The following is a 26,614-nucleotide window of genomic DNA, read 5'->3' as shown; positions in this document are numbered from 1 at the left end:
TTTGGCTGTGAGATGAAGCTGAAGAACTCCAGGCTTTAATTCCACAATTCCCGCTGCCAACCCCGCAAGACTTCCTTCCCTGGTTCTTTTGTTGTTTGGGTTATTTCATTATGTAGATCACAGTGGTGCTGGTGCTGTACAGAAGCCCAGTCAAGAAGGCCTCCACCCTCACTCGCCACCTTTGCAAAACTTGCAAGCTCGTGCGTCAGAAGCCAGAGAATGGCACTTGAGTGGAAGCCAGGGGACAAGAAACTGGACAAAAAGGGTCAAAACAATGACAGCCCTTGATGGATGGAGGACAGTAGAGGCGCCTGTTGCTTTCCTGGAATTGGGCATTGCTCCCTCTCTTGCCAACCCTTGCGGAATGAGACTCTTGTGAAAGCTTAAACGTTTATGTCATCTCTCCCTCCTCCTCCTCTTCCCACTCTGTCTCTCTCACCCCAGGCCTTGGAGACCTTGAATTAAAAAGCACAATGAGAGAGGAAGGAGAAGAGAAAACAGTCTCATTCCCTGGCAGGACAAAGGATCAAAGAGGCATCTTAGGGTTGCTTTCTCCAGGCATTTGGCACCAGTTGCCGTCAGCTGCCTCCCAAACCAAAAGGCTCTTTTAAAGCTTTGGGAATCCATTGAGAAGGTGGCGGCAAACGAAAGGGAGGCTGCAGAAGGAATAGGCTTCTCTATCTCTCTCTGGGCTCCTCTAGAAGTCCTTTGCTCATGATGATATCAGGCTGGTTACACATGATCCCGCTTTCAGTACTCTTTGTGCCTGCAAAAGTTTGGCGGCGGACATCATGCTTCGTTTCGAATTGGTGCATGTCCCATAGCTTCCTGCTGAAATCCTGTACCTTTTTATGCTGCAAATGTTCCCGTGTGTGTGTCTGTGTGTTGCCCCGCTTTTGTTACGCTGCAGTGCGAGAGGGCCCCTTCCAGACAAGCATAATGCAGTAACATTGGGGAAGCATCGCAGAACAACTAATAAAGCAGAATGGTGATCTGTGGATGCATCAGTAGAAATCCTCCACTAACGCACTGTTATTGTGTCAGTGGCGTGTTGCAGGATACACCCACAAAAAAACACGCCAAGGAGTTTGGATAAGGCTTCTCCCTTCTCTCTCTTTGCTTGTCACACTTTGCCAACATCCCATGGTTTTCATGGGCCTAAAGGTAAAGGTAAAGGACCCCTGGACAGTTAAATCCAGTCAAAGGCGACTATGGGGGTTGTGGTGCTCATCCCACTTTCAGACCTAGGGAGCCGGCATTTGTCCACAGACAGCTTTCCTGGTCATGTGGGCGGCATGACTAAACTGCTTCTGGCGCAAGGGGACACTGTGACGGAAACCAGAGTGCACGGAAACACCGTTTACCTTCCCGCCGCAGCAGTACCTATTTATCTACTTGGCACTGGCGTGCTTTCAAACTGCTAGGTTGGCAGGAGCTGGGACAGAGAAACGGGAGCCTTCCTGGCTGTACATGTGAAAGATCATAGGTTACCGCTCGTGTGAAATGCCATGAGACATCCCTGGAGGTAGTGGTGCCACCAGGGCAGAACTTTGGTGCAGAAGGTTCAGAGTTCAGCAGAATGAGCAGGAGGAAACCCAAACACAGCAAAGCTGGCTTACCACATTTAAAGTAAGTTAAGGATATATCTAATTAGATGCTTCTCTCCCGCATGAGACCATATTTCCCTGACTGCACCATTGCCTGGAGGAGGGCAGCTTCTCCATAAGGTCCCACACTGTAGATCAAGTGTGGGTCACTCCCATCAGCCCCAGCAAGCATGGACAGTAGCCAGGGAGGATGGGAACTGAGTTCTGCAACATTTGGAGGGTCAAAGGTTCCCAACACTTACTGTGGGTCTTGGGGGGGGGGGCAGGTGGGAAATGTGGTTAGTGATGCCTTACTTGTTGCATTGATTTGAGCAGAATCAAAGCGCAACTAACTTAGTCTGGATTTGACACATCAGCACTGGCTCTCTTGACTGTATTTTTATTATGGCTCAAGTGTGGAAGGTGAGGCTTTCAAGGTCAAGGGGATCAGCATAAAGCTGCCTCTTTTATTGCAGTAGGTTTCCGGATATGTCAGCGGTTCTGACATTTGCACAGCTGCAGCTCAAGAATCTTTAATACATAACAGATGAGATTGGATACATCCTGGATTGAAATGCCACTTAGGAGATGCATGTAACTAGAAATGTAAAATTTCTGTGAATTTTGAAACTTTGCAGTGTGGTTTTGCATGGAGTTTGTCAGTGAGAGGGCCAGACACAGACCTTTTGGAGGAAAGGTACTCAGTTGTCAACTTTCTAATTAAAACTAATCTTATTTTACTACTTTAACATCATAAAATCATCATTTATAACCTATCATGTAAAATTTTGCTGTTTGGATTTAAAAAATAATAATTACAGACCCCCCCCCCATTTTTTAAAAATTTATTTTGCGGGGTCTGTTGCACCACCTAAGATAATAAGCTCCAGGATGAGTTTATGACTCATAAAGGTATTGTTCAGTAGCATCTTCAGTAACTGAAGTTGGAAAAGAATGGTCTTCCTGATCATAAAGGTTGATGACCCCGTTGAGGGTGTGAGTGTTTTCTTCCTGTGGAGCATTCCTCGAGGCTAATAATAATAATAATAATAATAATAATAATTTATTACTTTTACCCCGCCCATCTGGCTGGGCCTCCCCAGCTGGTCTGGGTGGCTTCCAACAGGATATTAAAAACACAATAAAACATCAAACATTAAAAACTTTCCTAAACAGGGCTGCCTTCAGATGTCTTCTAAAAGTCAGATAGTTGTTTGGACAAACTTGCCCTGTGACAACCTGCCCACAATGCTCCCTTCATGTGAATTCTGTAGCTTGTTATCCAGCAATTTTGCATAGAGGGAGAGAGAGAAACATAGTACATATTTACATATTTTGTCTTGTTTCGCACAATTGATTCTTGAATGTTTACTCTTTTACAGAATTGATTCTGGTTTTGCTAAACGCTGACCCTCACCCCCAACACTGAAAATTTTATGTACTGCAGTCACATCTCTAGCCTAAGATTACAGTAGACATGACTTTGCAACCAGCAGTACTAGAAACTAGCCCTTTATTCTTTAAGGGAAACTGAGCTATTTCAGAAAGCGTAATTCTGCAACCAATACTACATTCTTCCCTTTTCCTGCTCTCCCAAGGAATTGTGGCATACGCTCAACCCCGGTTAACGTTCCAGATTGCTGGGCTCACTTGTGGGAGGCTTGGTGGGACGCTGTTGCCTTTCACTCTCTTTTAACATCATATAATCCCATGAAATGATGACCTTCCTAGGTGGTAGGAAGATCAGGCTCAAGGGAACCATTTACCTTCCATAGCATGTTCTAGCCTGGTTCAGCCAAAGACCTATGTCATATTCGGACAGCATCCCTAGCATCTCAGCTGGTCAAAATGGACTTAGGGGCTGGTTCCTCGTTGCAAATATATGGCCCACTGAGGCAGCCCTTCTGATGGTTTGTGGAGTCTTCCAGTGCTTGGAAGTTGGATCAGATTGCAGGCTTTTCCTTCCGGAGGGAAGGAAGTGCAGGAGCTGTAGAATTAATCAGAGGTTTGCAGATAGTGAAGATGCCAACTGCTCTCTGGTGGTCTGCAGGCTCTAATGCAGCCTGACTATGCATGAAAACGCCACTGGGCCTCTTTACCACTTTGGGTAAGGTTGTGTGTGCAGGTGAGTATGTGCCTTTTTGTGGATGAGGGCAACTCTGTGCTTGTGGTGTTTCGTCTGCGCTAGGTTAAGTTTCCTGTGGCTCATCTGCACACAATACTGTTGGTGGAAATGGCCTCGGGGATCAGTGGAATTAAGTGTGTGCATGCTGTTCTCAAGGGTCATGGGTGTTGGGGGTTTCCCGTTTGTATGGGAAATGACCTGGGGAGTTGGAGAAGGTAGCAGGTGTGTTTTCTGTTCTCACAGTTATTGCATACGGTTAATTCTGTTCAAAGCATTATGTGTTCCAATATATCCCCGTGCCCCATATTTTGTGACAAGAAAAGCAGGATTCTGCAACCTGTTCTCTTTGTTTATTTTAATGACTGATTTTATTAATTTAATGAGACTCTTTATACCTTGCCTTCCTGCCATATAGCACACATTTTCCTACTGTACCATTTGTCCTTCTGCAGTCCCCGCCCCCTCTTTCTCCCTATTTATTCCACTGCTGTTGCTGGTCATGGGAAAAGGCAGAGAGCATGAGATCTTCTGCAGATACCATTCTGACATCTAAGATTTCTCCAGCTGCTGCCCATGTATTTTCAAAAGTTTTATAATCACGAAGGCTAGAAAATCATTTTATAAAAATAAAATAAAGCTAGGCTAGGATGCTTGGAAAGCTAAATTCTGCATCTAAGCTCACGTTCTATGTCTTCTATATTTCCTTGCGGAACTGCATTGTCCACTTGTTCTCAAATGTATTGTGGAGTCATGAGGACTAGACACTTGTTTGTGGGTGTTTAAATGAAAGAGTCTCAGGATGCTTAACTGCAGGACAATGAGTTGCAAATTTACTTTAATCAACCTTTTATCCAAGGCTCTTTTGCCCATTTACACCTTCCCCTGCTGTGGCCAAAAGGATTCCAGTTTTGCCAGCTTCTCTGCTATCTATCTATTTATGTAGTTCCCATCTTTTCTCCAGGGAGCTCAAGGTGGTGTGCATTGTTCTTCCTTTCTGCATTTAATCTTAACAACAACCTTGTGAGGTGGGTTAGACCGAGAGGCAGTGATACACCCAAGGTCACTCGGTGCATGTCATGGCTGAGTGGGGATTTGAACTCGCGTCTTCTTGGTGCTAATTCAACACCCATACCACTGCAGCAGCCTGGGGGTGAAGGCAGGAGAATGGGCTGCTGAAAGAAAGAGGCAAGGGGTACAGCAGCTATAATTCCACATGCACCGCTTAAAGGTGGGGGTATCAAGAATCAGGCTTCCATCCATTGGTGTGATGATCCACCTAACTTGCCAACTTCAGCTGCATCTTTGACAATTTCTGAAATGAATGTTGGAGCAGTGGGGGGTCCAGGAAGCTGCCAGTTCACACATTGTGTGAGTGGATGGTGCTTTAGAGTGGGGAGGTGCCCTAGTGCAATGTGCAAGCTGACTCAGATGCTTCCTGAGCCAACGCCATATGCTTCTTCCCATCTTCCCCCTCTCCACGTGACATCTGATGTTGGCACTCTCCATGAATTCCCAATTTTCCAGGCACCGCCTTTCTGAGGCTGAAGCATTGTGTGGCTGGGGGAGGGGAAACGTCTTGGTTTCCACGAGGAGCCTCTACCTGCCACTCACGTGTTTGGAAGAGAGGGTGGGGTGCATGGCTCCTGCTCCGGCCTGGTAAGTGTGTGAACCTGGTAAGTGTACGAACCAAGTCTGCATGGGTTTTGTTTTTGTTTCCTGTGGTTGTTGCAGGTGGCAGGCAATCGATCTCTAGCCTGGTGAGTGAAGTCCCAAGACTGCAACTTGGGGCGATGCAATAAATAAAACAAAAATAATGACGGCCTCCTCTCTCGTTTCCCATCTTTCATTGTGTTTTGTGTTTTAAGTTTTTAAACAAAAAAATCTTTCCTGATGTTGTTTTGTTTAAAAAACGAACAAACCCCACACCACTGTTTTCCCCAATATATTTGCCTCCTGCACCCACCGTTCATCCTCCCCCACCCACTGCCCCCAATCCCTTTCTGAATTTGTTTGTTCCTGAATTTCCTCCTTTCCTGTCCTTAACCAGGCGTCGGGCGAATTGCAGGAGGGAAGAAACCTGGACTCTGTTCCCTTTGTTTAAAGTCACCAGGTTAGTATCCGGGGTGGTTGTATTAACTGGTGGGATCCTCTCCCTTCCATCCGTCACCGTTTTAACTGTTCCTCCGAAACCACACCACCAACCCACCCAGTCACCATTCTTCCATTGCAACCACCTCATGTAGCACTTGGACCCCTTTCCTTATTTTGCGCGCATATATATGCTTTTTAAAGTGTGATTGGAATCTTAGTCATCATGATGCCTTCCAGGCTTGGGAGCAAACCTCTGTTGCTTGTTTTGTGGATTTTTGCTAAGGCGAACAGTGAATCGTTTGTCAGTGCCTGCTGATTTAGAAAGGGTCACTAAAGCCTCACTTCCATGCTGTTCCTGCCCAGTGAGGGATCAGGACTGTTGTCACCTGATGATGAGCAAGCTGATGTTGGTCTCTGCTCCTGCTGTCTACGCTGCTCAGGCATAGACAAACCTGTCAATTTCAGTTTCTGCCAGTCTTGTGTGCCCTTCCGCCAGTCTTAAATTCAGTTTGCCCCTTTGTGATTGTAAAAAAAAAAAGTAATGTGGGGAAAACTTATGGATGAAAAAGCTGTATGCATTTTCATAATACAAGTATTTCGTCTTACAATTTTGCCTAGTGTGAGCATTTTTTGCAAGCCGTTTCCCCCAAGCAGAATGCAGTTTTTGCATGTTACTTTCACAGGCGCACACATTTTTTGTACATGTTCTTTTTTTAAAAAAAAAGATATTTATTAAGAGTTTCAAAATATTACAAAATAAAAAAAGATATTACAAAATAAAAAAAGAAAAAAGAAAAATACAAAATAAAAATAGTTAAAAACAATAAGCAAATGAAAGATAAGTGATGGAAAGATTGGCTGGACAACTTTCATTGCAAAATTCAGAGAAGTGAGATGGAGAGTTGTGTTTTGATTTGTGTATTGGTTTTGGAAGTGCCAATTCAGGAAGTTTGCATTAAACTGCAAACGAAGCAAATTTGTTTCCCCACCCCTGTCTATGCTCTGTTGACCTCCTTGGTTTGGTTTGTCCCTGCTTACAGCAGTCCTTACAGTGACTAGACAACTAGTGTTTTGCTGGCAGTCTTTTCTCTAGCTTTGTGGGGCGGCTTGGGGCTTGGGCAAGGCACCATCATCTCATTGCTATAGTATAGCCCTTTCGCTGGCCCTGCACTTTGGGCCCACTCCACAACTCCTTTTTTCCTTGCTCTCGTCACTGCTCACCGTTTTCTTATTGCTATGCTAAACTCCAGTGGTGGATCCCGTAATCCCAGAATTGTAGAGTTGGAAGGGACCCTGTGGATCATCTAGTCCAACCTCCTGTAATGCAGGAATATCCAGCCATCCCAGGGATTGAACCGATGACCTTGGTGTTAACAGCACCACGCTCTAACCAATGGAGCTATATCTGGGCATTCTTCATTTTGGAGAGTGCAAGTGAACAGGCTTGTGCAGTGGCCTGGCTGAAGCTTATATCCTTATTGCGGACTCTTAACGGCCTTTATGCTGAAGGGGTTCCATTTTTAGCCCAATGACTGTGGCTTTATTGTAAGTGATGGCTTTAAAAACCAAACAAGCCCAACACTAATAAAAATATAATAATAGGAATGCAAAATGCACTCTAGCCTTCGCAGCAGCAAACCCTGCTGCGTCTGTCACAATAATAGATTTTATTTCCATGGCAAGCGCTGGCTTTGAATGTTCTGGGTGAGCTGCATTTTGAAGTGAGACAGCTGCCAAGAAATGCTTAAGCCTATTTAAATTAGCAGAGAGCAGCGGGGTATGTGTGTGCGGAGAGAAAAGAGTGTAAAAAAGGAAACATATCAAGAGAGAGTAGAAACTTGTACTGCCATTATTTATTTATCATTTATGTCAGCCTTGCTAATAGGCCCCGGAAAGTTACTAGCTGCAAAAATTTGTTTACTAATCCTGCCGCCTCACACATACCTATGACGTTCAGTGCAATGCTGTGCCTTGGAATTAAGGGGCTAATGGCATCTTATACCGAGGTAGAGAATCTATGGCCTGTCATATATGGTTTGGACTTCAACTCCCATCAGCCTTAGGTAGCATTGTTCTAAATGGATTTATTTGTTTATTTATAAACCATACTTTCATTGGGACCTGAAGCAAAGTATGTCAATGAAAACACTGAACAGGTTAGTAAGAGTTGATTGGCAAAGGATATCACGTTTGAAAGGTGTCTCTGAATACTGTTTTTAGAAGATGTCTACAGATGAGCAGGGATATAGATCCTGCCAAATTTCTACTGGCAAGGAGTTCCACAGGGCAGGACCTGCCATATTAAGGCTCAGACTGAACCTCAGGGGCATGTGGGACACCAAAAGTGCCCACGTCAGGAGACCTCAATGGTTGAGGTGGCACAAAAAAAGGAATCAGGTGGTCCAGATGGCTAATGGGAGTTGTAGTCCAGCAATATCTGAAGGGCCACAGGTTCTCCAAAGCTATCTTATATTAAGCACAAGAGACTGCTTAAAGCTGCTGCTTTAATGGCAAAGGAAAAGCAACCCCATGAGATATGCAGCTGCCCTTTCCCAGACAAAAACCCTCTTTGTTGCTAGATGCCCCTGAAGTATCTGGGAGCAAGTAGTTGTTGCGAGCTGCGGGCAGCCATTTTAGTCCATACTGTATTCACTGTATATTCGTGCAGCTTTAGACTGTAATCCGAACCGGCTTTACACTGAAATAAGTGGCACTTACATCTGAGAAAGCATGCATAGGATCAGTGCCAGATTTACGTATAAGCTAAACAAGCTACAGCTTAGGGCTCCATTCTCTTGGGGGGCCGCAAAAAATGTAAAGGGAAAAAAACCCTGGATGTACATTTCCAAAATATAATATAAAAAACAAATAAAATAAAACCTACATTGTCAGTGTTTTGTGTTGGGTAGGCTCCTATGATGTAAATAATGGGCCCCGTCTGCTAGCCTGCTCCCTAAAATATCACATATTTTGTTATGTGCAAATGGCTTTAGATACCTATGAGGTCCATAAATTACCATATAGCATATATTCAACACAAAAACAGCGACAATTTGTTGTTGACAAAGGACAGCTGGACATATAAAGGGCGCCATTACCTTCAGTAGCTTAGGGCCTCATCAGACCTAAATCCAGCCCTGCATAGGATGCACCACAGGGGTTAGTTCTTTCCTAGTTAACCAAGGTCCTCCTTCCTCCTCTCATTTTTCCTCACTGTGGTGGCCAGAGGTTGTTGTTGTTTAGTCGTTTAGTCGTGTCCGACTCTTCGTGACCCCATGCACGCCAGGCACTTCTGTCTTCCACTGCCTCCTGCAGTTTGGTCAACCTCATGCTGGTAGCTTCAAGAACACTATCCAACCATCTCGTTCTCTGTCATCCCCTTCTCCTTGTGCCCTCCATCTTTCCCAACATCAGGGTCTTTTCCAGGGAGTCATCTCTTCTCATGAGGAGTCATTGGTTATAAGCCATCTGGAATTTGAGCCATGGGGTTATGCGGGGGAAGCAGGGCTATTATTTTGTTAGGGAGAGCAGCCTGTGTGGCAAAAGGGTTGATCCTCCAATGCTGTAAAAATGAGATGGTGGTCACATTCTCCCAATATACATTTAAAACATTCTTATGTCACTGTGTCCTCCAAAAAACCCTGGGAGCTATAGTTTGATACGGGTGCTGAGAGTTGTCAGGAGACCGCCCCAGAGCTACAGTTCCCAGCACCATTAACAACCAACAGTTCCCTGAATCCTTTGGGTGAAGCCATGATTATTAAAGTGGTATAAGAGTGCTTAAATGTATGCTGTGGATTAACATAGATGTTAAGAGACTGAGCTGTGAATCGGGAAGCTGTGAATCTTGCCTCTGCCATGAACTTACTAGGTAACCTTAAAGCAAGCCACCCTCTCTCTCAGCCCTATCTCCAAATATGGGGGATCATGTCACTTGTCTGATCTTACAGGGTTAATGCAAGAATTATAACAAGGTAATTGATAGGAAGGATTTGGAACGCTTTTAAATTGCTATATAAATGATAAGTATTGTTTAACTATAGACCAATTCATTTTGGACTTGACAGCATGAAGTTTGCTAATATAAAAGGGGAAACAAGGTTGAGGAATTCAAAAAGGTCTGGTTGTGCGGTCTCGACCTTCACGTGTAACATGCTATTATAATACATTTTATTTTGGTACTGCTTGGGAGGAGGGAAGGGTGAATTATTTATGTTAAAGAGGGATAGTTAATGTATGATGAAACTTTACATTTCTTGTTGGTTTGATTTGGGTATCTGGAAGATATAATCCAGTGAAGTATAAATGGGGGGGATGGGGACCTGGGTTACAATAGAACACTCTCAATTGACAAAGTGCTTTGGAATGTTTTTGCACTTTTGTGTAATGCCAACAACCCCATAAGGTAGGTGAGTCTTATTCTCATTCTGCAGATGGGAAACGGAAACTGAATCCCACTTCTGGACGCAGCCCTGCTTTGCAGCAGCTATTTGCAGAAGCCTCTTTCTGCATAGTGCAGGGGAGGGGAACCTGTGACCAGTTGGACATTGCTGGATTGCGACTCCCCATATCCTTGCAGCTGATGGAAGTTGGCACCCAACAACATCTGGCTGGTCACGAGTTCCACACTTCTGATAAGGGATTGCATTTGCTAGATTGTGATCAGTGAGCCCATGGTAGAAATGGGAATTTGGCAAAGGACCACACTCAAATCTGCCCACCAGCCCATGGACTTTATATTGGCCAAAGATCTGGATTTTGTCCCAAGTGGCCCCTCAGCTTTGTTGCACCAGGGTCCAGGGCCTCAGGTCCTGTTTCAGCATTTTATTAAGTCCTTCTCTCAGCTCTACCTACCCCAGTCGGGATAAGATTATTGTTGAAGTTTATAAAGTGGCTCACAGCTAATTGCAACCATTCTCACCCATAACAATAAAACCAGTCAACAAAAGCAATAAAAAAAGATTAACACACAACAACAGCTATGTGCGAGGTTGTGGTACTGGGGAGGGCTTCAGGGAACACCACAACAGAGGCAGTTGCATACTACAGTGGTACCTCGGGTTACAGACGCTTCAGGTTACAGACTCCGCCAACCCAGAAATAGTACCTTGGGTTAAGAACTTTGCTTCAGGATGAGAACAGAAATTGCGCGGCGGCAGCAGGAGGCTCCATTAGCTAATGCGGTACCTCAGGTTAAGAACAGTTTCAGGTTAAGAACGGACCTCCAGAACGAATTAAGTTCTTAACTTGAGGTACCACTGTATTTTGCATACATATAAGCTTGCATTGATTTGTCACAAGTTGCCCTTAATATATTTCATGACTACTTGAACCTCCTCATGTGTGTGTGTGTGTGTCTATCTGTGTGAGATGCACACCTCTTCCAACCAAGGATAACACCTCATGCGTCAGATGACATCTACCGTAGTCCACAAAAACTTATGCCATAATAAAACAATTAGTTTTTAAGGTGCCACAAGAAGTTTTGTTTTTGCAGCTATGGGTCAAAATAACCCCTCCTTCCCTACAGACCCTCACAGATGTTAAGATCAGCAAAGAGGGTTTTGTTGGTGGTTCTGTCACCTGCAAAAGCTCAGTAGTGGTAGCAGTGGCCCGGGAGGGGGCATTCTCTCAGGCACCTCTTAGGTTGTGGAATTCCGTTCCCACAGAGGTCCATCTGGTGCCTTCATTATACAGCTGTACCTTGGAAGTCGAATGGAATTCATTCTGGATGTCTGTTTGACTTCCAAAATGTTCGGAAACCAAGGAACGGCTTCTGATTGGCTGTAGGAAGCTCCTGCAGCCAACCAGAAGCTGTGGAAGCCCTGTCGGACGTTCGGGTTCCAAATACTATTCACAAACTGGAACACACACTCCCGGGTTTGTGGCGTTCGGGTTCAAACGTCCAAGTTCCAAAGTGTTCAGGATCCAAGGTACGACTGTATAGTTTCTGTCATATGATAAAGACTCACCTCTTTACCCTGGCCTTTGACACTTGAGATACATGTTTTCAGGGTGGGGGGAACACCTCCCCCTTCCTGTGACTTTGATTTGTTTAAATCATTTTTCAACATTGAATTTTAAATTGATGTAACCCGCCCTGGACCTGATGTTGAGGGGCAGGATTAAATTATCCTCAACATCCTCATCATTATCATTATTTAACAACAACAACGCCACTCTATAATTTAGGCCCATTTTGGATCAAGCAGAACCTTAGATAATTTGGAGCCGAATTATGGCTGTATCTGACTCGTAAAAGCCAGTGTTTCAGCACCATTCGCCATTTCAGAGTTTTGTTAGTTTCCAAAATGATTTATTGATTTAGTCAGCAAAGAGCTGCTTCACACACCCATGGGTATGACTCGGTGACAAATCACACAAGGCCTTGAAGTGGAACGTATCAAATGCCCGCACTGAAAATTGTTGCAAGGAACTGTGTTGGCTGTTTTCATACATATAAGTCACTTAAGGTTTGCAGTCATTTAGTGGCAAATCTGCCTGTGTGAAAATGCTTATCGAATTGTGGAAAGGTTGCATAATCCTGGAAAGGGCAAAAAGAGAAAAACCCTCCCTTGCCTTTCCAAATCCTATGACCCTACCCTGTTTGTATGATAAAAGCATTATTCCGTATTCACACGTTGTCCAGGCCCTGTGGAAGCATGTCTGTTGTGGGAATGTCACAGGTTCCCCATCCTTCAAGCCTGCAATATGTATATTGGTGCTTAGAAACTGCACATCTCTCCCCAGCCAGTTGAGAGTGACTTGGAGTGCTGTCTGAGAAGCGGGTGCAGCGGTTGTCACCAGCATGTGCTGAAAAACGCATGCAACAGCTCCACCAATGGCCAGGAACAAAACCTGCCTCTGGTTCCTGTTGCCTTGCTGTGCCCCTACCAGCAATACTTTTGACTGAGCGTTGGGAATGACCTGTTGGTTTTACAGAGGCTGCAGTGCAGAAAGGACACCCTTTTCACTGATCGCCCTAGAACTTCTGGTCATCCGGTGAGGCTGGTTTGAGACAAGTTCAGTGTGGACCAAGGGAAGTACTCCTTCAAGTGATGCATGATTAACCCACAGAATTAATTGCTACAAGTTGTAATGATGGCCAGAGGCATAGACAGCTGTGAACCTCCCATCCTACCTGACTTGGGAACTTTCCTTATCCGCACACCCCCTCGCTCTGCTCTTGAGGATGTTGCTCACGTTTTGCTCGGTGTACCCTTTTTGAGGAAAGAGTTGAGTAATTGGCTGGAAATGAATGAAAGCTGCCAACAGCTGATTGCCCCTTATTAACAGCGCTGTAAAATTCCAAGGAGGAAAGCTGCATTGGCAGATATTGGAGACTGGCAGAGGCACAGATGTAGGCACAAGCTTCCTACTGCAAGATCTCCCTCTATTTGTTTTTCAGGCTTGTTTTGTTTTATCATGAGGGTTCAGTCCACCAGTGTTGTGAAGATACTCTATATTTTTCAATATTTGACTGTAAATCAGTGCCAGATCTACAGATTTTTCCATGGGGGCTAAAGCCTGCACTACTACTCCACTCTCCCGCAGGTTTGTGTTCTCCACCTCCATTTCTGGAGCCAAGGAGCCCTGCCCAGCCTCTCTGGATTTCAGAAGGGGAAACGAGAGGCATTCTGGGTTGCCAACCCACCAAGCCCCGTATCCCTCTCCTTACAAGCTGGGCTCATTCACCACGAAAAGCTTGAACCCTGTGGCTCCCAGAATCAGGCCTCTGCACATTCAAGGCTATGGAGAAATGACTAGCCCCCAACCCACGTATTAGACTCTCCCAATGCTCAGATCTGGGCTTTGAGTGGCAGGAGAGACACCTCACTGTCCTGGCTCCAATGCGCCAGGGGTTTTGCCTATGCACTGGCACCGCTTTGCTTGGCGTCCTTGCAGGAATGGCTCTTCTGTCCTGGCCAGCCTCTGGACTCCCGACGGCTGGCTCCATCAATGAGTTCCCAGCTAGCAGGCTGTGGCTGTTGTAGGTTCAAGTCTGCCCTCACCACTTAGCACAAACATCGCACTCAGGAGCAGTGCTTGGAGAGTGGGGCAGCAATGGGACACGAAGGGCAAGTCATGGTTTTTCGGTTATAGGTTAATCAAACAGCAGATTATATGGGTGGACCTCCTCCTAAGATCCAGGTCAAGGGGGTCACATGTGTGAATTCTCCTAGACAAGGCTGAACCTTCCCCCTGACATACTAGATTGCTGTTTACGGATTCCCAACCCCCATAGGGGTACAGTCAAACATTTGACCCCCCTCCACCTGCTAGTGTGAAATGGTGTAGCCCAACAGTGGCAAACTTTGGGCTTTCAAATTTCAGTGGCACCCTGTGTGATGCCAAAATTTGATGCCTCCCCGCTTCTCGCCTTTTGTTCCAAGTCATTGTTGTGGCGCCCCCTGCAGCACCCCTTTGGCATGCCGCCCAGTACAGGGAGCTCTCCTAAATCCGCCTTTAAGCCCAGGAACAATTTTAATGCATGACCTGCAGTTTTTTGTAGACAAGGCCTCGGTCTGCATTCCCCAGCTGTAAAATGGGAACAATAGCAGCCTATTTTGCTGGATTGCTGTGAGGCTGAATGCAGTGGAAGACTGGAAAGTACCTTTGCAAATGTCCACAGAAGTCCTGCTTCAATGAGAAACTAAAGGGGGGGGGGGAGCCACATAGGCAAGTTAGCTGAGATCTGTGCAGATGGAGGTTGGGGGAATGAGGTTTGGCCTTCCAGGCTGCTTAGGGATTCTTTTTCAACCTTCCTCACTTAGCACCTCCTTAGAGAGGCCAGGCCATCAGGGCTCCCACTTGCAGCGTAATTGCCCTCCCACAGCAGGAAGCACAGAGAGGAATAATTCACAGCCTCAACGGCTTTTTAATAACTCTGTGCTTCAAGTTAATTTCCATTTTGCCTTTTAATTAAAATTACCATTTTCCCTAACAACAAGAAGCAAAAAAAACAAAACAACCCAGGGGAAAAAACAACAAAAAATTCCAACAAATGCTCCTCTGTCTTATTTCTGATCTTGTTTTAGTCCTTGTGTTCCAGCATTCTAGAAATAAATTTCTCCCTGTACAAAGATGTTGTGTGCTCCCAACCCCCTTTTTTTTGGCCTATGTGGATCCCCACCCCCAAGACATGCATGCAACTTTTTCAATCTGATTCCAGGGTAATTTCAAAGTGCCCTAAATGGCTTGGGGCCAGATTACCCAAATAATCATCATCACCCACTTAGAATAATAAAATTGTAAAGTTGGAAGGGACCATAAGGGTCATTTAGTCCAACCCCCTGCAATGCAGGAATCTTTTACCCAAGGTGGGGCTTGAACCCACGACCCTAAGATTAAGATTTCCATAGACTTGCCCAACCACAGAGACCGTCTTCTGAAGACTTTCTCTGAGTGTACCCACCAAAGTAGGATTTGCAGGTGGCTGCTGGAGAGAGGGCCTTCTCAGTAGTGGCACCCCAGTTGTTGAATGACCTCCCCAGAGTAGCTCACCTTGTGCCTGTATGTTATTATCTTTTTGGAAATAGGCAAAGGCTTTATTACAAAATTTCCTAGGATTCCCATGCAGAGTCATATTGAATTTATCCAGGGTGCTCCTCAGCTTGTGTAGAACACTCCTCTCTCAGGTGTTTTTAAAATATTTAATTTATTTACAAATATACAAGTAGAGCAGATGCAAAGGCGATCGTAAGAGCCCTAGTAGATCAGACTCAAGGCCTACCTAGTCTAGCATCCTGTTTCCCATGCTGGTGAATGAACCCAGTGCCTGCAAGAAGATCCCACAAGCAGGAAGTAATAACACTCTCCTAATGCATGCTGCCTCTGGGTCCTGGAGTAGTCATTGGTAGTAGCCCTAACCTCCATGGATTTTTCTAAATCGCCTTTTAAAGCTCTCTAAGTTACTGGCTGTCAGTATAACTTGTGAAAGCAACCCCATCATTTAACTATGTGCAATAGTATATCGATATAGATATATAGATATGGTATACATATGGTATATGGTATATATATGATCTATATGGTGTGTGTGTGTGTGTGTGTGTGTGTGAGAGAGAGAGAGAGAGAGAGAGAGAGAGAGAGAGAGAGAGACGCAGGTGGCGCTGTGTTCTGAACCACTGAGCTTCTTGGGCTTGCCGATTGGAAGGTTGGTGGTTCAAATCCCCACGACGGGGACTTCCGGGTTGGCGCCATCGCCGAATGGCGGACTCCCTCCGAGCTCCGGAGGGAGCCGGCTCGGCAGGGGCTGGGTCCTACCGCGCCGGCGACGCGGGGACCCTTAAAAACCACGGGCACGGGGCCCGTGGACATGGGGACTCGGCTGGTACCGTCAGCGCCCTCCCGATTCGTGAAGGAGCCTTTTTAAAGGCTACGGATCGGGTGCCAGGGAGTGGCGTGGTACTTTGAGTCTATCGCTTCCCCTGCCGAGTGCAGCCGCATGCCATTCGTCGGAGAGCGCTGGCTTCTTCTATTTGAAATTCGGACATTTAACAAAAACCCGTGAGTAATTGGGTAACCGGGTACAAAAGGAGAAAAAAAAAAAGGAATTTTTTTTTTCGGATTCGGCACGAGCGGGGGGGATCTAAAAAGGAAGTCAGTCCCCTCCCTGATTGTAAACATGCTAAAACAAGGACTGAGAAACCAAGATCAATTCAGAAGTTTATTGCTGATTAAAAATACCAAATTCCACGATGGAATCATTACAAGAATTGTGCTGGAGGAGAGTCGAGGGTGAGAGGGAAAAGGCAACCCCCCCCCCGGGAACCGGGGCGATTCAGAGAACCTGGCGGAGAGAGATGGAGAGTTTGACAGCTGTCAAAGTAGCTGTCAAATCTTGAGAATATAAAGAGGACTTTGCTACAAGTATTTTGCTGGTTAATTTTGATACAATTGGATATAAATATGGATACAAAATGTCGGGTGGAAAAAGAAACAACAATTTGACTTTTGGATGAGAGGACACAAAGTTATTGCAATCCCTCTAGAGGGGCTTTGGGACATTACAAGTGGCGTATGTGGAAAACTACTCTGGGATGTGTACTACTGGTCTTAGCTCCTGGGAAAGTAGCAAAACTGAAAATATTGTTTTGTCTACAGAGGTGACAACACAATAGAATCTTTCTATTTAAGTAAGCTCCTGAATAACAAACCTCTGTAGAGATACTAGATTTCAGAATAAGAATGGTTTTGCAGCTGAACAAGACAGAAACCTGAGAAAGTAAGAAACAAAAGAGTAAAGGACCAACTACGCCACGGCAAGAACAATGGGAGGAGCAACAATGACCAAGGGAAATTAAAGGCCTCGATTAGACTGGATTTTTGAAATTAAACATTATTAAAACAAGTAAATTTAAAGAAAACCGGCAAGATGGATTGAGAAAAATTTGGCTGTGGACTTGAGACCTCCAGGCCGACAACATACAGACTGATGGACATAGGGAATCTAAACCGGGGAAGGGAGGGGGAATTCTAGAATCCAAAGGCTATGTAATCAACTTCTGGAACCTTCTTCTATTTTCTATCTTTTATTTTTTTTATATATAACTTTGGTATTTTGATTTAACATGTTTTGGAAAAAAAAAAAAGGGGGAATTCGTGGAAGGAAGCGGGGTAGATTTTGGGGAAAAAATCTTTGTTCTAGTTTGTTAAAGGTGAGGAGTGATGTTAAGATTGCAATTTAAATTGGCTATTAGGCATAACATATTAGGTTAAATTGGGAATGAGAACTTGTGGAACCAACGTAGGGAAAGGGGAATACAGTCGGGAGGGGAAGGAGGGAGTCCCAGAAAGAAGGTTATGAAAATAAGGGTTTAAAATTGGTCTCTTTTCTTTCTTTCTTTTCTCTATCTTTTCTATCTTCTTTATTCTGTTATTATTGGAAATTTTAATAAATATGATTATAAAAAAAAAAAAAAAAATCAAATCCCCACGACGGAGTGAGCTCCTGTTGCTCTGTCCCAGCTCCTGCCAACCTAGCAGTTCGAAAACATGCCAGTGCAAGTAGATAAATAGGTACCGTTGCGGTGGGAAGGTAAATCATGACCCGGAAAGCTGTCTGTGGACAAACGCCAGCTCCCTTGGCCTGAAAGTGAGATGAGCACTGCAACCCCATAGTCACCTTTGATTGGACTTAACTGTCCAGGGGTCCTTTACCTTTACAGATAATTACAATGAAAACAGCATGGCACCAGCCATTAGTTGGGTGTGGAGGAGTAATCCCTTCTGTGCCATTTTTGCATTTGAAATCACACAACCTTCCTTTGAAACAGCAGTTTGATTAGCTGGATGGAATGAGTGGGAATGCAGTTGCTTATATTAGGCCTGTGCTTCCCACCAGCAGGATTAATAGCAGCTTCTGGAAGATGGGTGGCGGGGGTATTTTTGATTTGGGTAATGTTGGAGGGGTGAGGTTAAATACCCACTTCCCCAGTATTACTGTCCTAATTCAGACTGCTGTCCCCACTGTTTGCTTTATTAAGTGTGTTTGTTTTAGGGACAAGGATTTGCTTTAAAGGAAAATCCACTAATGGATTTCCTATGTCATGCACGCTTTTTGGCTGTTGTTCTAACTTCTTTATATTCCATCGATGCCAAAACAGGCTTCTAAAGTATAAAAACCAGTTGCACAACATTAAAATATATTAATTAAAATAAACAATAAAGCAAACCCGCTAATTAAAACACACAATTCCTTTAAAAACACACGTGGCTGGAGTCAATTAAATGGTCCCGCTAGCAGAAGCCCAAGCAAGGACGTAAATTAGTACAACCGGACTTTTCTCCACTGCTTTTCATGCCCCCTGCAAATTGGCGTTTTTGTCTGGGGGTGGGGTGGATAACCCCAAAAACAGTGCAAAAAAGGAGAGGAAAGATTGTTCCACCAGGTGAACAGAAATGCTTTCATTAATGGCTCAATCTCCTTAGTTAGGACAGGCTTCCTCAACCTCGGCCTTCCAGATGTTTTTGGCCTACAACTCCCATGATCCCTAGCTAGCAGGACCAGTGGTCAGGGATGATGGGAATTGTAGTCCCAAAACAGCTGGAGGGCCGCGTTTGAGGAAGCCTGCCTTAGGGCTACGTTTCATTTCTCCCATTGGGTTGTATCCATTGCTAGTTCTACTCTAAATAGAACTCAGTTGGATACAACCTGTAAATGCCAGTATTCTGCATCTTATGCTGTTTGGTACATCTAATTGCGGGGATGAGTCCATAGGTTGGACTCCAGCTCCCATCAGCTGCAGCCCAGCATGCCCAATGGCTGGGGATGATGGGAGTTGTAGTCCAGGAACACCTGAAGGGCCACAGGAACCTCACCTTAATCTATTGGCTGCAGCTTCCCTAGTGGAGGCACACACCCACACCCACACCCTCCATTAAGCTGCCTTAAAGCTTTCAAACTGGAATGCTGGTGCTCCAAAGGAAAGGCATCGCCCTCTCACCTTCCTCTGTGCCTTTGAGGAGGCTGTCATCAAGGCAAAGCAGAGTTATGGCAACCCATTCTGCAAGAGATCCTTGGCAGAGTGCAGAGGGCTTGAGCTCAGGGCTTCCATACCTCTGGGCAGAGATCCATGCTGCATTTTTCCTTCCCAGCCCACGGAAAACAAAGACATTTGTTTCCAGTGGCAGCTGCACTGCCTCCCAAGTGACAATGCAGCTGAGTGTTGCTGCAGCCAGGGAAAGAATAAATGCTTTCTGAGGTTCTGACAGTGGTCCCCCCGTCGGTTCTGGAGTGGGGGAGCTCACTCTTATGCTTTCTGACATCGTCACAGCTCCTAACCCGGGGCATCCAAAATGCTGGTTTGTGCATGAGTTTGGGGGTTTGTCAAACTGGAAAGGAGCAGATCTGCTTGCTCTGTGCTGTGTTGTCTTTTTAAAATGGGAACAAGACTTCAAGAGGGAATGGAAGGCTCTCTCTTTTGAAGCATATTTTGACAAGTTACTCTATGTGCCTTCGAGGTTGGCAAACCCATTCTGCATTGTGAAGGGCTTAGAGCAGTTGTACGTATTTATGTACACATATTCATTAGCTCAGGGGGCGCCAACCTTTTGGGGCTTGTGGGGACATTTGCAAAGAGTATGAAATGTCATGGGAACCAAACACTTACATACACGCACATCCCACCCTGTACTGCTGGATGCTAAAGAATTCTTCTTTCGCTGGACCTTTCTTCCAACAGACTTCTTCTGGTTTCTTGCCTCCTTCACTGCTTACGTTCTAACCTGTCATACTATTTTTTATCAGTCCTCCTTACTTAGGTGGGTAGGTGGTGTAACAGCTAGTAACCAGCAGCCATCTAGCTACCGGTAAATCTCTTATTGTGTCCATTATTGAAGCATCTTGTGAGTTGTCAAGCTAGACAAAAAACACTCATGGGAAAGGCCACCTCGCTTAATTTGCATGGCCATAGAATCATAGAATCGTAGAGTTGGAAGGGACCCTGAGGTTCATCTAGTCCAGGGGTCAGCAAACTTTTTCAGCAGGGGGCCGGTCCACTGTTCCTCAGACCTTGTGGGGGGCCGAACTATTTTTTTTGGGGGGGGGGAGATGAACAAATTCTTTTGCCCCACAAATAACCCAGAGATGCATTTTAAATAAAAGGGCACATTCTACTCATGTAAAAACACGCTAATTCCCGGACCATCCGTGGGCCGGATTTAGGCCAGATCCAGCCCCCGGGCCTTAGTTTGCCTACCCATGATCTAGTCCAACCCCCTGCAATGCAGGAATATGCAGCTTTTCCCATACAGGGATCAAACCTGCAACTTTGGTGTTGTCAGCACCACGCTCTAACCAACTGAGCTCCTCAGAGTTTAAATTTCACGTCCAAAAGACTCTTAATTCAGAATGCATATTTTCTTATTTTGCCTGGCTGTGCTTGGCTTGCACACTTGGTTCTAAACCCAAGAAGGGCTTGAGGGGTGATTGAACCACCAGGGTATATGAGGAGACACCTGTAGGGTGAACAGCGCGACTCACAAGGTATTTGTGGGGGTGGGAGGGACCATTTTGTTCCTTCCAAACACTTCTGCGATTCTCTTGAGAGTTGCAAACAAAACGGTGCTGGTGAAGTGTCCCCCCTCCCCCAATAAGGGAGACGTGATGTTGGATGCGAAGGTGAAGCGAGGCAGCCCCCCTCCCTTTCCTTTCCATCTCCCGAGGTGTCTGCAATTTGAACACTGACAGGTGCAGGGATGATGAGCTTCCAATCTGTCAGTGCCGTTGATATACCTATAATTACTGTCTGATGTGCCGGAATTAGAATGAGAACAGAGTTGTCTGGTGCCGACAGGGGTGTCCTTGGTTGTCTTGCAGAGGGGACAGAAGAGCGTTGGGGCCTTGCGTGGAAATGGTGGCCTCTGTGGATGCTGCTGACCTCTTACCACCATTAAGGAAAGGTGCAGGGCGAATCTGTCGACGCTTAGCCCGTGTGAGCTGCCTTGCTGCCCCAGAGGGTGCCGTGTAGTGACTTGGGGGCCCGTTTTCAGGACTGTCTTGGTGTGTTGCTGAAGTGTAGGATTCTGAGTGCCTATCCATGGCCAAGCATGACCTCTTCAAAAAGAAATTCGAAAGCCAAGAGGTTGATATAAAGAGAGGCACAGATGGATCACACACCCACCCCGGCTTCAGATGGAAACATTTGAGTCTATGAAGGTTAAACAGAGGGCATGGGGAAAGTGTGAGTCTGATTAAGGCAGGGATGAGGGATCAGTGGTCCGTCAGACATTATTAGACTCTAGCTCCCATCAGCCCCAGCCAGCATAGCCAGTGGTTGGCAATGATGGGAGTTGTAGTCCAGCAATATTTGGAGGGCACCAGGTTCCCCACCCCAGCAGTGAGGCTGCCCCTTACATTGCGCTAGCTTCCATTTGTGCACCTTGCACGCCATCCATATTTGGAAGGTGCAGAGAAGGGCAAGCAGAACGACTAGGGCGCTAGAGTAGCACCCATGCAATATGTGGGCGAAGGTGGAGGTGGTAAGTGTGAACCTTTGCATGTCTACACAGAATTAAATCCCATTAAGTCCACTAGGGCTTAATCCCAGATCAACGGGTAAGGGATTTCAGCCTGAAGCCAGGGGGAGGGCATGTTAGAAGTGTATAAAATTATTAACGGTGTCAGTTGCGCATGCGCTGCCATCTGCACATGCGCAATGGCTGCCTGAGCTGTACACACCTCAGCTTAAACAAGGCTTGCATTTTCAAATCTGATGGAAGCTGGTTGGAAGGAAAGTACATCAGACAGGATCCTCTCTCAATAAATTACAGGATCAATGCGGATTGTGGCTAATGCCATGTGTATGTGGCTTCAAACATCAGCAGCGATAGCACACTGGAGCCGGAGTAAATGATAATGTGACCGCAGCCTTTGGTTCTGTCCCCCTATTTCAAGGTCCTGTGTCCCCACCTGTCCTTCACTTTGACAGCATCTGTCCTTCGTGTTTAGAGCCCAGGCTCTGCTGGAGGAAGAGAGAGCTGTTGCCCCCCTTTCCCAAACTCAGCTCCCTCTCCTGACTTCAACAGCACCCACCCAACTGTCTCCAGCTCTGGAACGTGGCCTTGGAGCCTGTATCCTAAGCCGGAGGTTTGTCATTCGCATCACAGTAAGGACTACTAAAAGGGGTCTGGGGAAGAGATTCGGAACCCATTTAGCAGCTTCTGCTCAGAAAAAGAGAGAGAGCAGGACCTCAATTAAACTATTTGTAAATCGTTAATTTAAGCATCTCGCTCAGATGCCTTAAATTTCTCTCTCCCGTGGCTTACAAATGGGGAAAGAGCAGCGAAATACAAATGGAGCACCGGAGGAGGCGAGGAGAGAGAATGCGGCTTGCTTACTGTTTTTTTGGCAGCGGTAATAGCGTGTTGCTAACAGAGTCCTGATTTAAATCAGGAATAAATCAGGAAAGTCTTTAAAAAAAGATCAGTGTGCAGAGAGGAGGAGAGGCCCCCAGGTGAGGCGAACAGAGGAGGCAGCAGAAGGTTTGTTCATGCATTTGTGTCTTCTTCGTGGGGTGTCTTCTTCCTTGGTTCTCTGTCTTCTGAGATGTGGCAGCTAATTTCTGTGATGTTAAATGGCTCATATAAGGCCTGCCCTTCTATGAGACAGGGTAAAAGTGACCTGTTTCAGGAGGCACCAGGAAAGGTGGGTGGGTGGAAATAGATGGAGGCAGGAGCAGGATGGTGCAGCAAGACTTTTATTTTAAAAATATCAGCTGTTATTTGAGGATGGGAGGAGTGAGGAGGCTGCCATCAAGGCCTTTTCTTCAGGCAGCAAAATGTCTTGGGCTGGCACTGGGCTGAAAGCTTGCTTAGAAAGATGCCTCACTTAATCTCATATGTAGGAAATGGAGCTGCATCTATGGAAACACACTTTGCAAATGCTCAGAGGTGCGCTGTGTTTTGTTCACGTATTCTAGGATCAGATTTAGAATGGATTCTGGGTCAGAAGTCTTCTTTGAGATTAATACCTTGAGCGTGTTGGGTGTGTTTGATAGAGGAAGTAGCGCTAGGAAGGGAAGAAGTGGAGGTTTGTTTGAATTATAATAAAAAAGGCATTGTCACAATGTCTAACTTGATTGGTTGTTTGGCGTTCTGACGTCATCACCACCATCATGTGATCACTGATTGGCTAGCATCATGATGTGAGAAAGAAGCAACCTAGTAGAAGGGGTGTGTGTGATGGCACGTGTGCTGTCAACATGAAGCCTCCTCTCTTTAAAGATAAGTATTGGGACTGATGCCTTGGAGCAAAGCATGCAGGGAGCAGGCCGGTCAGTGTGGACGGTCTGAGGCCCGTTTAGCCTTCCTTGAAGCAATGAGTTTTTCAGACTCTGAGCTGGAACCGCCTATCTGTCACCTGAGAGCACCTGAAATAGAAGCTTCAGTGCTGCCCCTCCAGCTCACCTGTATTGGTGGCATGGCAACAGCTCCCCCTCTTGGCAAGCTACCATTATAATGCAGTGAGTTAGAGGCTTGGGACTGGTTGCCAAACTCCAGGGTTCAAGACGCCTTAACCAATAGGAAGGAAAATCACCACTGTTGGAAAGGTAAGAATGTTTTTCAGGCTGCAGAAGGACTTCCTCATCCATATGGTCTCAACGTTGCAGATTTCTCTGCTTTAAATAGTTCGCTTGTGTCCAAGCCTCCAGTGTCTCCAGAATCAATGCAGAAACCTCTCCAGCAATCCTTCCAATGTTACGTTGCATAACAGGCAGTACTTTCATCATTGACTTCTGTATATTTTTAATTACCGCCAGCGATACATACTTATCAATTGGATTGTGGTAATTCCGTGACCTTTTATCTTGTTTAAGCTGCTTTAAGCCTCTTGGGTAGAGGTCATCCTTTCTGGGGGGGTTGTCATTTGAGTGGGTTTCATTTTGTATTTTAAGCTGCTGGCACGGTTGCCTGGGGAAGAGGGGGTGTGGCAGGCTGTCAGAAAGCAATTTCCTTGCCGCGTTCCATTCCTTTTAGCATCTCTCTCTTACACACCTCAGTGCTTTTCTCATTTCAAAGGGCAGCAGAAATCTGCACTCATCCTTGGCCGATATGGCCTTGCTTCTTCCTCTCACGGCATTGGTTATCTCTTCTCCAACCTGCATAGACTGAAACGAAAAGTGGCAGGCAGTGGAAGACAAATCCTGCTGTACGCCTCCCCTGTAGAATGCCCAGGCACCAGATTTCATCCCTGGCTGAGTGTTGCTGGGGTGTCTGTGTTTGTGCAAACCATTATTTCACCTTAAAACCCTTAATAATCCCTGAAACCCATGCTTAAAGCCAAAAACTGTGGTTACCTGTCCAAGGTAGGATCTGAAATCACATTTTGTCTTTTATCTGGGGGAGGTCCTAAGCAGGTTGGCATTCTGTGTGTGTGTGTGTTTTTAGGGATGGAGGAGAGGTTTGTTTGGTCTGTGTCTTTAAGCAAACCTACCTGATTATTAGACCTCCTGGCATGGCTCAGAATGTAATTTTTCATGCACATTTCACCCTACAACCAGTTTTGTGATGCAATTCAAAAGCCTACCAAAATGTGTAAAAAGTACATTTAGTACAAAACATGTTTAGAAATGCACACCCTGAGCTAAAATATATATTTAAATATACATTTTCACATGGATTTTTAATAATTAAAAAACAAACAAGCCATAGGCTTATTATGCAGAAACAGGAAGGAAATGATTTTTGAATGATCACATGTAAAATGGACACAGACAATAAATAGGCTGAGCTATATGTCCCCAGTGTATATGCTTAATTCTAAGGTAGTACTTTTTGCCTGCATACTTCCTTCTGCGCCAGTATAATGCTTATTCAGTGCAAACATTCATAAGCAAACAATCACAAAGGCACCATAAGTTTTAGTGCTCTCCCTTCTCCAGGGGAAATTGACCCCATTAAGGCTGCACGGAATGCCATCAGGATTCTAATTTCTGCAGAGACTTACAAATACCTCTCTTGAATGTATAGAACAAAACATTCACAGGGTTGCCCTGGAATATCATCCCACCAGGTGATAGCATGAAGCATGAAGCAGCCAACTTTTTGAGGCGGGGTGTTTGTGTGTGTGTGTGTGTGTGTGTGTGTGTATTGCTTGTACTACTGTTTTTTTGATGGTGCCAACTAGGTAGTGGCCCCCATTGGACCAATAAGGTCGAAAGAAGGGAGACCAAAAGTAAGTGGAAGCAGAGCCAATGACAGGCAGACTCCCTCCTCGTCGTCACTGGGTGGTGAAGTTGCCTTTCCATATGCTAATAATAAAAAATAATAATAATAATAATAATAATAATAATAATAATAATAATAATAATATAATAATAATAATAATAATAATAATATATTTATACCCCGCCCATCTGGCTAGGTTTCCCCAGCCGCTATGGGCGGCTTCCAACAAAAGATTAAAAATACATTAAAATATCAGTCATTATAAACTTCCCTAAATAGGACTGCCTTCAGGTGTCTTCTGAACATCAGATAGTTGTTTATTTCTTTGACATCTGATGGGAGGGCATTCCACAGGGCGGGTACCACTAGCGAGAAGGCCCTGTGCCTGGTTCCCTGTAACTTCACTTCTCGCTGTGAGGGAACCGCCAGAAGGCCCTCGGCGCTGGACCTCAGTGTCCGGGCAGAACGATGGGGGTGGAGACGCTCCTTCAGGTATACTGGGCTGAGGCCATTTAGGGCTTTAAAGGTCAGCACCAACACTTTCATTTGGGCTCGGAAATGTACTGGGAGCCAATGTAGGTCTTTCAGGACCAGTGTTATGTGGCCTCGGCAGCTGCTCCCAGTCACCAGTCTAGCTGCCGTATTCTGGATTAGACATTTGTTGATGGAGCAGGGATGGATGGGCAAGTAGAGATGGTTGGGATGGAATAAACTACATCTTGTTAACCCCCCCCCCGGCCCTTGAGATGGAACGAGCCACAAACATGGTTATTTCCAGTACATATAAAGTGCTCATGTGCTATGAGGCCATGTGAATCGGATGCTGGCTCCTGCCTCTTCTGCCACCAGGGCCAGCATTTGGAGAAAACTCCCAGCCCGGATGAGAATCATCATGGCAAAGGGAGTCAGGTGACCCCAGAGGACCAATCCAGAGCCACTGCCTGATGTAAAATTCCCAGATTTCTTGCTTTCCTTTAGTCTGGGCAACTTGCGACTGCGAGCGTTAGGTGCTCCCCTGTCATCGCCAGAGTACTGGTTTTTGGTTGGCCTTCAGCCTTGTTCTTTCTCTCCTGCCTTCCTCTCCACCTGTGATACTTGCCTGCCCTGTAACCAGAACGCCTGGCAAAAAGTGTGACATGAA

At 45.5% G+C, this 26,614-nt stretch overlaps 1 protein-coding gene across 5 annotated transcripts in view; it reads left to right on the top strand.

The window, feature by feature from the left end:
• Positions 1-26,614, top strand: part of SRCIN1 (SRC kinase signaling inhibitor 1) — a 335,991-nt gene that overhangs the window by 108,334 nt on the left and 201,043 nt on the right. For 3 of the 5 annotated variants that reach the window (XM_080979259.1, XM_080979258.1, XM_080979262.1), the window contains one exon: positions 5,759-5,821. The exons of the other annotated variants lie outside the window; for them this stretch is intronic. The gene's annotated coding sequence lies outside the window, so the exon portion shown is untranslated. The remainder of the gene's footprint in view (positions 1-5,758; positions 5,822-26,614) is intronic. 5 annotated transcript variants of the gene reach the window in all.

The sequence above is a fragment of the Podarcis pityusensis genome (assembly GCF_964106645.2).
Source record: "Podarcis pityusensis genome assembly, chromosome: 13".
In the NCBI taxonomy this organism is placed as follows: Eukaryota; Metazoa; Chordata; class Lepidosauria; order Squamata; family Lacertidae; genus Podarcis; species Podarcis pityusensis.
Note: the sequence above shows the minus strand (reverse complement) of the source record. Positions and strands in the feature narration are given on the sequence as shown.